Source organism: Dermacentor silvarum, chromosome 7 (genome assembly GCF_013339745.2).
Source record: "Dermacentor silvarum isolate Dsil-2018 chromosome 7, BIME_Dsil_1.4, whole genome shotgun sequence".
In the NCBI taxonomy this organism is placed as follows: Eukaryota; Metazoa; Arthropoda; class Arachnida; order Ixodida; family Ixodidae; genus Dermacentor; species Dermacentor silvarum.
This window is the reverse complement of record NC_051160.1, coordinates 143,749,566-143,762,561: the sequence shown is the minus strand read 5'-3', so window position 1 is coordinate 143,762,561 and position 12,996 is coordinate 143,749,566.

The window sequence follows — 12,996 nt, the reverse complement described above, 5'->3', positions numbered from 1 at the left end:
TACCCAACATTAACGAAAGACTGCGCGTTTCTAACGCGTTTGTGCTAGCGCGTTACGGCCCGTGTAAGAAGCTGGTGTAAGACGCTGTGGCCTCTCCGCCTTACCCCCGTATTCATAAACGCTCCTCGACCTGAACTTGACTTGCCACCGCCTTGGGCAGCGCGTTCGAAACGCGTTGAAGGCGGTGGCAAGTCAAGTTCAAGTCGAGGAGCGTTTATGAATACGGGGGTTATACTCTCTCAGCAGTCATGTGATGGCGTCGGCAAACGCGGTGCACGTTCCGGCATGTGTAAACGGCTGCGTAAGACGCTGTGGCCTCTCCCCCTTACTAGAGAGTACTGCACGTTTCTAAAGCGTTTGTGCTAGCATCCCCTAAAGCGGGAGATGGTGCAATTATAATAAAGGGCGCTGTTATAAAATAGGAATGACGTCACATATGGCGCGTGTCATTGGTGGAAGTCAATCGTTCGATTTAGTGCGGCGAGACTGGGCGAATTACACGGAAGATTCACGGTTTACCGATGATTCCCTCCGGAGCTTCGCCCACTCATCATCATTCACCCCGTGGATATACGGTGTTTTTTTTTAGTGCCGCTCGGTGATTGCGCGTGCATTGCGGCCGCAGTGTCGGCTTTCATTCTACTCTGTTATTGTACGGTTCCCTTTGGAGAAAAAAAAATATTTTTTCTCGTTCTTCAAGCAGCATGTATTTCTGGTTTGTATAGTTGCGCATATAGTTTTCCATCAGTAGGTCACGTGAAACGCAGACGGAGAAACACATGTAACCTTCCTGCTTGCCGCTCCAAACAAGTAAACCGCATGTATCTGCCCCATCCGGCGCCGTGTACTCAGATTTACGGGAAGCATTGTTATAGATTAACAAAAGACTAAACTGCAGCGCAACATTCTATTCAAGTTTCCGCCTTCCTCGCGTAACAGAGTGCGGAGTAATAGGTACGGGGTCATTGATTGCGGTCGGACCTCGAGCGCCGAAAACGGTTTTAGTTAGCCATTCTATATGCTAACCTTTGGCCGTAAGCCGTACATGGAATTTTTTTCCAGTCGATACTTCAAAAAAAAAAAAGAAGAAAAGCGTGCGCGGTAGCCTAATTAGTGCCTATATCGTGGATACGGCGTTGCGCTGCTAAACTGGAGGTCGCGGGTTCAATCCAGGTCACGGAATTCGATGAGAACGAAATGGAAAAAGACTCGTGTACTTCTATTTAGTTGCACGTTAAAGAAGCCCAGGTGGCAAAAACTAAACCGGGTGCCTCATAATCAAAGCGTGGTTTTGCCACATAAAACCGAAGAATTTGCTTATATTAAAAAAAGAAAAAGAAAAAAAGCAGGTGACTGCGTTCTTCGGCTTATTTCTGGGGGTGTAAACAACATAAAGTATTCTCGAGTCTGATTTCCGAGAAAAACATGTTACGCTTATCCTATATTTCATGCATAAATGTAATGCCGCTCCCAAATGTACACTCTTAAAAATAAACTTAGTATATAGCTAGTAAATGCACGTTGTTACTAGGTTACTGTGTATTTTACTACCTTCTGACTAGTTCTGTACTAGCCAGTGGTTAGTAAAGCTAGTAAGTGCTGCCTTTACTAACCAGAAATGCTTCTTAGTAGTTTTTACTAAGTAACTACTAAGCAACTACTAACTTGTCTGGCCTTGGCCTATTTTGCTGTGATTGTAACAGTCTTATGCGAAATAGAGATTAACTGTAGTGTTGTTCATTATGTTGGATTAACAGTTATATGCGACATCGTATCACACATATGTACAGACAGTAGGCTTTAGACATCTGAGCACATAGCTTTGATTATTTAACCAAATACATAGGTGCTCACCGGTGCCACATGTGATCCCTCAAACTAGGCCTATAAATACTGGTGAAGTTGCTCTTTTAGTAAGTGTTGCGTAGCACCTTGTCATTCTTTCGTCGGCTGTCGTGTGCATCGGACGCAGGAATCATGAGCTCCAGCGGAGCTGCGTTTGCGGCCGTGTGCGGTCGCGGAAACAGGCTTGACGAAGTGGAGGATAGCGAGTATCAGGTTATTTTGCCGACTCTGCCCACCGGACGTGTTGTTTTAAACACGGTTTTTTTGCACGGAGACGTGAGAGTGCGACCGTTCAGAGTCGAAGATTTTCGAGACCCGCTGACCAAGACCGGAATGCTCCCTGACGTGGTGGCGTTGGGGGCGTACCAGATCAACCACGTCTGGGCTGTGACTTTGAGCAGCGCGGCCACGAAGCGGCTTCTCGCCTTCAAGGAGCTAAAAGTGAAGGGACGCTGGTGCCTCATCCTGGACCCGGAGAATCAACAGGTGAAGCTGCGGCTCCACTGGATGCTTCACGGCGTGACCGATGAGGACATTCGGATTTCGGACGGCGCTAGCGGAGTTTGGAAAAGTGACCGAAGTGACCCGTGAGCGGTGGCGTGTTCAAGGCGTCCAGGAAAAAGGTTCAACGACCAGAACCGTGCTTCTAAAGATGAAGCCTGGGATGAAGGTCGAGGATCTGCCGCACCAGATAAGAGTTGCAGGAGAGCTGGCCCTGGTAGTGGCGCCTGGACGGCCGATGCAGTGCTTGCGCTGCCGCGGCACAGGCCACGTACGCCGAGAGTGCAAGATACCACGGTGTTCGAAATGTAGACGGTTCGGCCATGGTGATGCGGAGTGCGTACGGACGTACGCAGCGGCTACAGGATCCGCATCGACGGAGGAGGTGGCGGACCACCTCATGGATGTCGCCGAGGCGGAAGAAGCTGCAAAAAGAGCCGGGCAAGACAAGCCAGCAGCGACTCCGGATTCTTCGGCTCTTGACGCAAGAGGCAAAGATTTGTCCAACGAAGAAAGCAAACAACCGCCAACGACACACGGTGAAGGAACAGAAGGCGGAGGGACGAGTGATGCAGAGGGCCGACCAGAGCCGGACACATCGGAACCAGGGAGCAGCCAGGAGCCCCTTGTTAAGAGCGGCGCCCGAGCGACGAGCGTCACCGGCGCAGCGAAACGCACGCACGCCGAACGCGGGAACGAGAAGGATCAAGCGACAGACACTAGCAACGAGGAGCCTCCGACGAAAACGACGCAAGGGAGACGACTAGGCTGAAGACCAAAACCAACTGTACCGACGGACGCAAGAGCCGCCGAAAAGCAGGCCTTGCAACAAGGCCGACCTCCCCAAACAGACGGCACTGGTGACAACAAAAGCGTCTAGCGACGCGCTAGACGCGAAAGGTAAGCGCTATGCTCTCGTTCTCTTCTAACCGCTGCAAAATGGCTTCTGCTCTTACGCTTAAAGTTGCCAGTATAAATCTGTGAGGTTTAGCCACGAAGAAAAAGAAGAGCCAAGTACTGCGCCTTTTAACTGAGCAAGGTATCGATATGCTTGGTATACAAGAGACAAAGGTCGAAGGGGTCGAGGAGACCGAGAGCATGGTGCGGCGTTTCACGTCTAGGTTTTGTGCTATTGTCAGTCACGCAGTTGGTACTTCTGCCGGTTGTGTCTTGTTTGTCAAAAAAGTTGTCGCAGTTTCACCTGAAAGGCGAAGCATCAATTGCGATAGCAAACTTGTAGAGAGCTATACGGAGTAAGGATATTAGCTTTATCAGCTGTATAGACTTGGACATGCAGCAGCATCGGCAACACGCAGAACTGTTGTCGACGCCATCGGCGTTTTGCCCGCGTTCGCTCAAAATGCGTGCGGCGTTGGTGACTGTTGCCGGAGCCTCTGATATAAATAGGCACTGCGTGCCGCAGCTAAACGTCGCCTCCCTTCCCTCCCCCTCCCCCACGGCATCTCGCTCGTCGGACGAAGGCGCGTTTGCTCTACATACATGGTGATTGTGAAGGAGAACAGAGACGCCTACTTCTGCAGCCCTTAAGCGAGCACGGCGCAGAACGCGCGTTTGTTCTCCGCCGTGCGTTCACTCCCCGTGAAAGACGCGCCCCTCGCGCCCTTTCACTCGCACATACAGCGTTCGGCGCGCGGCGACGATTTCCTCTACAAATGACGTCATACGGAACCTCACGGCGACGGCGACGGCGACGCCGACGGCAGAAATCTGCTTTTGAGTGTCCATATAATTGCTATCGCAATAAAAGCTAACAGGTCTCCTGTTTCAGTCGCATGTTTCACTTCCTTCGGGACGAGGAGTTGTCTGTGATTTTGTGTTTTGCTCTACTCAATGGCGCGCTGTCTGCATAATGCACCTACCGCAGTTGATGAGAGGGCGGCCTTTTTCGAATCCGTTCAGCAACATCTGAACACGGAAAGGCAGCTCATCCTGTTGGGCGACTTCAATTGTGTTCTGAGCGCCAGTGACAAAACTAGCGGGCGCACCTTCAGGGATAAAAGTACTGAGGTTCTTTTTCGCTTAATTGACGATTTTGCTTTGGAGGATGCGGGCGATTGTCTGGTGAGCAAGAGCCAGCTTAAGTACACTCATTTCCAGGGTACCAGCCATGCTCGACTCGACAGGATTTACGTGTCTGCATGCTTGGTCCCAAAGTGCCATGGCTATGATGTAGTGCCTGCGCCTTTCTCGGACCATTGCATGGTTGAATGTTCCATTGGAACCAAAAAACGAGGCAGCAGTTTCCAGTGGGACCTTTGGAAATTGAACAACCAACTGCTCAATGATGTAGAATTCACCAGAGGTGCGGAGGAAGAAATTAGTAAAGTCACTGGTTGTGGAATGCATGAATTGGGCCAGGAATGGGAACTATGCAAGCAACAGATCAAAATAAAAGCTATTGAAAGGGCGAGCTGCATGCGTTACCAGGAAAAAATAAATGAAACGCAGTTAAAGACTATGCTGGAAAAATTACTAGCTCTGGAGTGCAACGCGCCTGGCTTATACATGGATGACGTCAGAAAGATCAAACAAAAGCTAGTACTGAACGCAGAAGAACGCTATCGCGGAGCGCTTGTCCGCGCCAGAGCGCAGAAACTAGACGCGGCGGAGACGCCCACAAAGCGGGCGTTAGGGATGGAAAAAGCGCACGCAAAGCGGAATCACGTCAGTGAGATAGAATGGGCGGGACGCAGCACGACAGATAATGAAGAAATCGGGCAAGCTTTCTTTGAGTATTATCAGGCATTGTTTGATCAGCGGAATGTTGACTTGGACCGGTTTAAAGAAGTTTTTTAGAGGGCGATACCACGACTAGACGAGGAACGAAAACTAAGACTGGAAACGGCCATTAGCGAGCAAGAAGTTCAGCGTGCAATAGATAATTTAAACCCTGGGAAGTCACCTGGGCCCGATGGTTTGAGCGCAGCCTTCTATAAAGCATTCAAGGAACAACTAGCTCCATTGCTGACTGCAGTATTTAATGAGGCATATGAAGTAAATGCATTGCCGAAGTCGTTTGGGACGTCACATACTGTACTTATTCCGAAAACTGATAAAGTAGATAAACTTAAGCAGGTATGGTCGTACAGACCTATCGCTCTGACAAACGTGGACTATAAAATGTATATGAAGGTTCTTGCTGGGAGACTACAGGTGGTTATAGGCGAAATAGTCGGCCCTCACCAAACGTGTGGGATCAAAGGTCGTTCCATTGTTTACAACATTCACAAGGCGCGATGTGTACTCGAATGTTGTGATGCCACATACGCAAGTGTGGCGTTACTACAGTTGGACTTAGAAAAAGCTTTTGATTGTGTGCCACATTGTATTTTGTTTTGCATATTGGACAACATCAATATCGGTTCAGTCATCCGGGAGGGAGCGATTTTGGCGTACCGCAACTGCACTACGAGGCTAATTGTTAACAAATTGCTGGGGGACCCCATAAACGTACGACGTTCTGTACGCCAGGGTTGCCCCCTCAGCCCTCTACTGTTTGACATCTACATAGAAGCGCTATGTCTTAATATAATACAGAACGATGCAATCCATGGATTCAATCTACAGGCGACCGAGGTTAAATTGCTCGCCTATGCAGATGATGTCGCGGTTCTTTGCAGGGACAAGGAAAGTATTACCAGAACAGTCGAAGGAGTGAAGCGCTTCAGTGAGGTAACCGGAAGTGGGGTAAACTGGGGTAAGTGCCTGGGATTTTGGCACGGAGAATGGCCTTCGACCCCAGACACATTTGCCAACGTGGCTTGGGTTACGACGCCACCAAGGTACTTGGGGGTGCCGCTGGAATTTTATAAAGACACTGATCCATACTGGCGAGCGCAGGCGCAAGAGACGCGAGAAAAACCGGACCGATGGAAAAGTTCTCGGACGGCGCTAGCGGAGTTTCGGACGGCGCTAGCGGAGTTTGGAAAAGTGACCGAAGTGACCCGTGAGCGGTGGCGTGTTCAAGGCGTCCAGGAAAAAGGTTCAACGACCAGAACCGTGCTTCTAAAGATGAAGCCTGGGATGAAGGTCGAGGATCTGCCGCACCAGATAAGAGTTGCAGGAGAGCTGGCCCTGGTAGTGGCGCCTGGACGGCCGATGCAGTGCTTGCGCTGCCGCGGCACAGGCCACGTACGCCGAGAGTGCAAGATACCACGGTGTTCGAAATGTAGACGGTTCGGCCATGGTGATGCGGAGTGCGTACGGACGTACGCAGCGGCTACAGGATCCGCATCGACGGAGGAGGTGGCGGACCACCTCATGGATGTCGCCGAGGCGGAAGAAGCTGCAAAAAGAGCCGGGCAAGACAAGCCAGCAGCGACTCCGGATTCTTCGGCTCTTGACGCAAGAGGCAAAGATTTGTCCAACGAAGAAAGCAAACAACCGCCAACGACACACGGTGAAGGAACAGAAGGCGGAGGGACGAGTGATGCAGAGGGCCGACCAGAGCCGGACACATCGGAACCAGGGAGCAGCCAGGAGCCCCTTGTTAAGAGCGGCGCCCGAGCGACGAGCGTCACCGGCGCAGCGAAACGCACGCACGCCGAACGCGGGAACGAGAAGGATCAAGCGACAGACACTAGCAACGAGGAGCCTCCGACGAAAACGACGCAAGGGAGACGACTAGGCTGAAGACCAAAACCAACTGTACCGACGGACGCAAGAGCCGCCGAAAAGCAGGCCTTGCAACAAGGCCGACCTCCCCAAACAGACGGCACTGGTGACAACAAAAGCGTCTAGCGACGCGCTAGACGCGAAAGGTAAGCGCTATGCTCTCGTTCTCTTCTAACCGCTGCAAAATGGCTTCTGCTCTTACGCTTAAAGTTGCCAGTATAAATCTGTGAGGTTTAGCCACGAAGAAAAAGAAGAGCCAAGTACTGCGCCTTTTAACTGAGCAAGGTATCGATATGCTTGGTATACAAGAGACAAAGGTCGAAGTGGTCGAGGAGACCGAGAGCATGGTGCGGCGTTTCACGTCTAGGTTTTGTGCTATTGTCAGTCACGCAGTTGGTACTTCTGCCGGTTGTGTCTTGTTTGTCAAAAAAGTTGTCGCAGTTTCACCTGAAAGGCGAAGCATCAATTGCGATAGCAAACTTGTAGAGAGCTATACGGAGTAAGGATATTAGCTTTATCAGCTGTATAGACTTGGACATGCAGCAGCATCGGCAACACGCAGAACTGTTGTCGACGCCATCGGCGTTTTGCCCGCGTTCGCTCAAAATGCGTGCGGCGTTGGTGACTGTTGCCGGAGCCTCTGATATAAATAGGCACTGCGTGCCGCAGCTAAACGTCGCCTCCCTTCCCTCCCCCTCCCCCACGGCATCTCGCTCGTCGGACGAAGGCGCGTTTGCTCTACATACATGGTGATTGTGAAGGAGAACAGAGACGCCTACTTCTGCAGCCCTTAAGCGAGCACGGCGCAGAACGCGCGTTTGTTCTCCGCCGTGCGTTCACTCCCCGTGAAAGACGCGCCCCTCGCGCCCTTTCACTCGCACATACAGCGTTCGGCGCGCGGCGACGATTTCCTCTACAAATGACGTCATACGGAACCTCACGGCGACGGCGACGGCGACGCCGACGGCAGAAATCTGCTTTTGAGTGTCCATATAATTGCTATCGCAATAAAAGCTAACAGGTCTCCTGTTTCAGTCGCATGTTTCACTTCCTTTGGGACGAGGAGTTGTCTGTGATTTTGTGTTTTGCTCTCCTCAATGGCGCGCTGTCTGCATAATGCACCTACCGCAGTTGCTCAGGGAATTTTAAAATAACAACACTTGGCCGCAGTGGCTTTTTGGCCACTTGAGCGATCTGGCGTACTGTCTATTGTTGTTTGTTCATTTCGTGTACTGTGTCGAAGCCCGGCAATAAAGAAAAAAAAAGTTGCGTAGCACCTTGGTCGTCCTCTATATGTTTCTTGCTTGTCGTTGCTTGTTGGACATATGTAGTACGTTCTTACTCGGAGTCGTGCGGCTTCATGTCCTTGGCAAATTTACATTACGTATATGTATGTGCCACCAATTAATGCCTTAATATATAGCAATAGGACGCGGTTCCTTTCATGTACATTTATTATTTTACTTTTTTTATGCTTTTACAATACCATCCACTTCATAGGACAATGCAAGCGGCACTTATAAATCGAATAGGTCCCATTGTATTGCTGGTAATTATATTTCAGTTGTGTTAGTAACTGCACTACCGAGGTAGTATTTAGTTACTACTAAGTTAGTGCTTTTTACTAGCTTCAGCAGCTAGTGAAAAGTACTAACCATCATTTTACTACCTGCACTTACTAAGAAGGTAGTGCTTTTTGGGACTAGTAACGTGTTAGTATTTACTTAGTGAATATGACGACCTTTTTTTTAAGAGTGTATGACCGCTCAACTCTGCAGCTTGTGTGTTATAAACGACTGCGTTAAGTTTATATATATATATATATATATATATATATATATATATATATATATGTGTGTGTGTGTGTGTGTGTGTGTGTGTGTGTGTGTGTGTGTGTGTGTGTGTGTGTGTGTGTGTGTGTGTGTGTGTGTGTGTGTGTGTGTGTGTGTGCGTGTGTGGTTTGTGTGTTTGCGTGTGTGCGTACGTGCGTGCGTGCGCGCAAGCGTCATTGATATACTGTACGACGCCGAATAGTAATTGCCGTTCGAAGGTAACGCATAACAGCACTATTGAAATCTCAAAGGTGAGTGACTGCATGCAAGAGAGGACTGTTATTCCGAATGATTTTGCTGCCGGAGAGTCGTGGCTGTTGCGCAGAGGCGGAGTTCCTGAGAGAATTAACGGACGGCTGTTAATAAGCCCTGCTTAACAAGTTCCTAGCTCTCATTCAATATAAACGCCCCGTTTTGGGGCAGCCTGCACATCTGCTAACTAGGCAGCCTAAATGCAAGCGCCGTTTAAAACGGCGCTTGTATGTAGGCTCCCTACTGCTAACTTGATTCCGACAAGGAAAACTTTTTTGACAGTCTCACCATGTTTGCAACCCATTAAAACTGGGTGCCCCATGTGGTACGTACTTATTCAACGAACGCAACAGATCTGCACATATCTCTGCGTGTATGTGAGACATGCCGTTCCTTTGTTTCTTATGGTCGTTATGTTAGTGCACCGGATAACTGAACGCAGCCGTTAAGTTTATATATATATATATATATATATATATATATATATATATATATATATGAACTATGCCTGCTATGAATATTATTGCTGCGAATCAGAGTTTTATTTCCAGTATTCACTAATAAGTGTGTTTGTTATGCAAACACGTGCGCTTATTCCGGTCGTGGGTTCTCACTTTTAGAGGCGAAGCTCCTTAGGGTGTGGGTCTGTCCCTCCTCTGTAGTATGTAGCAGTAGTAGTAGTAGTAGTAGTCGTCGTCGTAGTAGTAGGTAGCCACGTCTACTTTTATGAGAAAAAACAATTCCGAAAGTTGTGTCCGTAGCGCGGAATCAAACCAGGGACCCCTCGCTTCCGAACGCGCGGCGCTAACCACAACGCCACGAAGCGCACATGGACACACGCACCACGATGACAATAAATACCCAACATTAACGAAAGACTACGCGTTTCTAACACGGTTGTGCTAGCGCGTTACGGCCCGTGTAAGAAGCTGGTGTAAGACGCTGTGGCCTCTCCGCCTTACCCCCGTATTCATAAACGCTCCTCGACCTGAACTTGACTTGCCAACGCCTTGAGCAGCGCGTTCGAAACGCGTTGAAGGCGGTGGCAAGTCAAGTTCAAGTCGAGGAGCTTTTATGAATACGGGGGTTATACTCTCTCAGCAGTCATGTGATGGCGTCGGCAAACGCGGTGCACGTTCCGGCATGTGTAAACGGCTGCGTAAGACGCTGTGGCCTCTCCCCCTTGCTAGAGAGTACTGCACGTTTCTAACGCGTTTGTGCTAGCGTCCCCTTAAGCGGGAGATGGTGCAATTATAATGAAGGGCGCTGTTATAAAATAGGAATGACGTCACATATGGCGCGTGTCATTGGTGGAAGTCAATCGTTCAATTTAGTGCGGCGAGACTGGGCCAATTACACGGAAGATTCACGGTTTACCGATTATTCCCTCCGGAGCTTCGCCCACTCATCATCATTCACCCCGTGGATATGCGGTGTTTTTTTAATTATTGCATTTATAATATTTGTTATTTTTTCCCTTACAAATATATATCGTAAATATACATGTCTATGTACCCTTTGATTTAATTACCTAGAAATACATTGGTCATTCTTGGCGCCACGCAGTTAATAAACCTGGTTTATTTCACTCTAATATTGTTTTCTTCGATCATTGTCTCTGATCAATATCCACCAAGAAGAAGCGCGTGTAAAATAACACGATACCAATAATTAAATTTTCTTACGTAGCCTTCATGGTGCGGAGATACCATTTACTTTTAAAAGACAGTGGTAAAAACAGCAGTTCACATGGCTAAAACTGCATTTGGCACCGGCCGTCAAGAGTCATGGGCGCACCGAAGCAACTAAACCATTAAAAAATGTACTGCACTGAGGTTCTGCGAGAAAAACTGGGCGTCCGCCAGCGTCCGCGTAGCGAACGCGCGCTCGCTAGCAGACGACGCGCTTGACAACGACAGCAAAATTGAAGACGTCGCGTAGTATAATCTATACCTCAAATATATATGTTTGGCAAAATGGTGTAAAAATAAATTTGCAGTTGAAATAAAGCGCTATTTTAAGAGCGTACTATGCGCAATCGGCCTCGGCGCCCGCAGCGAAAATACGTTGAAAATGCCGCGGAGCGCGTCTCCACCCCGATCCAGTTCGCTCGCAGCGCCCTCGCACTATTATTGCGATAACAATTATATGGACACTCCAAAGCAGATTTCTGCCGTCGGCGTCGCCGTCAGGTTCCGTATGACGTCAATGGAGATGAAATCGTCGCCGCGCGCCGCCGAACGCTGTATGTGCGAGTGAAAGGGCGCGAGGGACGCGCGCTTTCACGGGGAGTGAACGCACGGCGGAGAACAAACGCGCGTTCTGTGCCGTGCTCCCTTAACCCTTTGGTGCCCACTGTTGCCCAAGAGCAACAGCCTAAAAACAATTTTTTTTCTTGAACCCACCCTGCTGAACGATAAAACTGGCGCCATCTACGGAATGTACCAAGACTACCGAGCATCTTGAGCTTGAAGTAAATACGTAGAGATGGCAGCACCGCTCCTTTGTTGTTGTTTTTCTTGACTGTTCTGAGAGGTGCCAGCGCAAGGACCGCACACGCGAGTAAATTTGTTCAGCTACGGCGGTATAGGACACTACTATGACAACTGTCATACTTAGAATAGCTCATAAGGCCTCGTACGACATTTATGAGGAGGCTAAACGGTGTGGCCGCAATTTGTACAACAAACTTTTACTCGCCAAAAGTGGTGTTGCCCAGGAGCAACAATGGGCATATGCGGAGGCGTGATCACATGTATGATATCGTTTGTGGCAGTTTTTTGCTGTGCTGAAGGTGAAGCAAAGCGATAGCTAGAGTGCTCATTCTACCGAATAGAATAAGGGTTCGTCATAAGGTCTTATTTTTTGTCTTTCATATTTACATGGCGATGTCAAAAGAAAAAAAAAGTGGCTGACTGATGAAGAAATTCAGGAGCTTATCTTTCTTCCGGGCGGTGAATTGTCCGACGTCGACTTCGACAGCGACCCGGACGACCCCGGCTATGATCCGAGAGATACTCGAAAATTGATTGATACCTTTTCACTAGAAATAGTGACCAATCTTCGCGATAAAGAGCTTGACAATAATGTCAAGCGCAAATGTTGCAGGTTTGCCGGTTACTTCTCGTGCCGACTTGATGACTCAGCGCAAGAGAAAGAAAGAAAACGTTCGCAGAATATGGAGGAAAGAAAACCTTTCGGTTGATGACACTGACTGGAGTAAATAATAATGGAAAATAATAATAATAATAGTAATAATAATAATAATAATAAAGATAATAATAATAATAATAATAAAGAAATATATAATATAATAAAATAATAGTGACATAAGTAGTGACCCATGCCTCCTTCCAAGCCGCAACTGCTTCAAGGCATTCCATGTGAAGTAGGACCACAGATGCCCAACGTTGCTCTGGAGCAACACCTAATTATGCAGCCATCAGTAAACATAAGTTTTTTTCTGACAGCATAATTCGCATATTTTGTACGTCCTTTATGTATGCTAAAGTACCTGTGATGCTCCTTTCTGAAATAAAGTTTTAGGCATCAAAGGGTTAAGGGCTGCAGAAGTAGGCGTCTCTTTCCTCATTTACCATCACCATATATGTAGAGCAAACGCGCCTTCTTCTGACGCACGAAAGGGGGGGGGGGGGGGAAGGGAGGCGACGTTAAGCTGCGGCACCAAGTGCCTATTTATATAAGAGGCTCCGGCAGCAGTCACCAACGCCGCACGCATTTTGTGCGAACGCGGGCAAAACGCCGACGGCGTCGGCAACAGTTCTGCGTGTTGCCGGTGCTGCTGCATGTCCAAGTTTATACAGCTGATAAAGCTACTATCATTACTCCGTATAGCTCTCTACAAATTTGCTATCGCAATTGATGCTTCGCCTTTCAGGTGAAACTGCGACAACTTTTTTTTCCACACGCG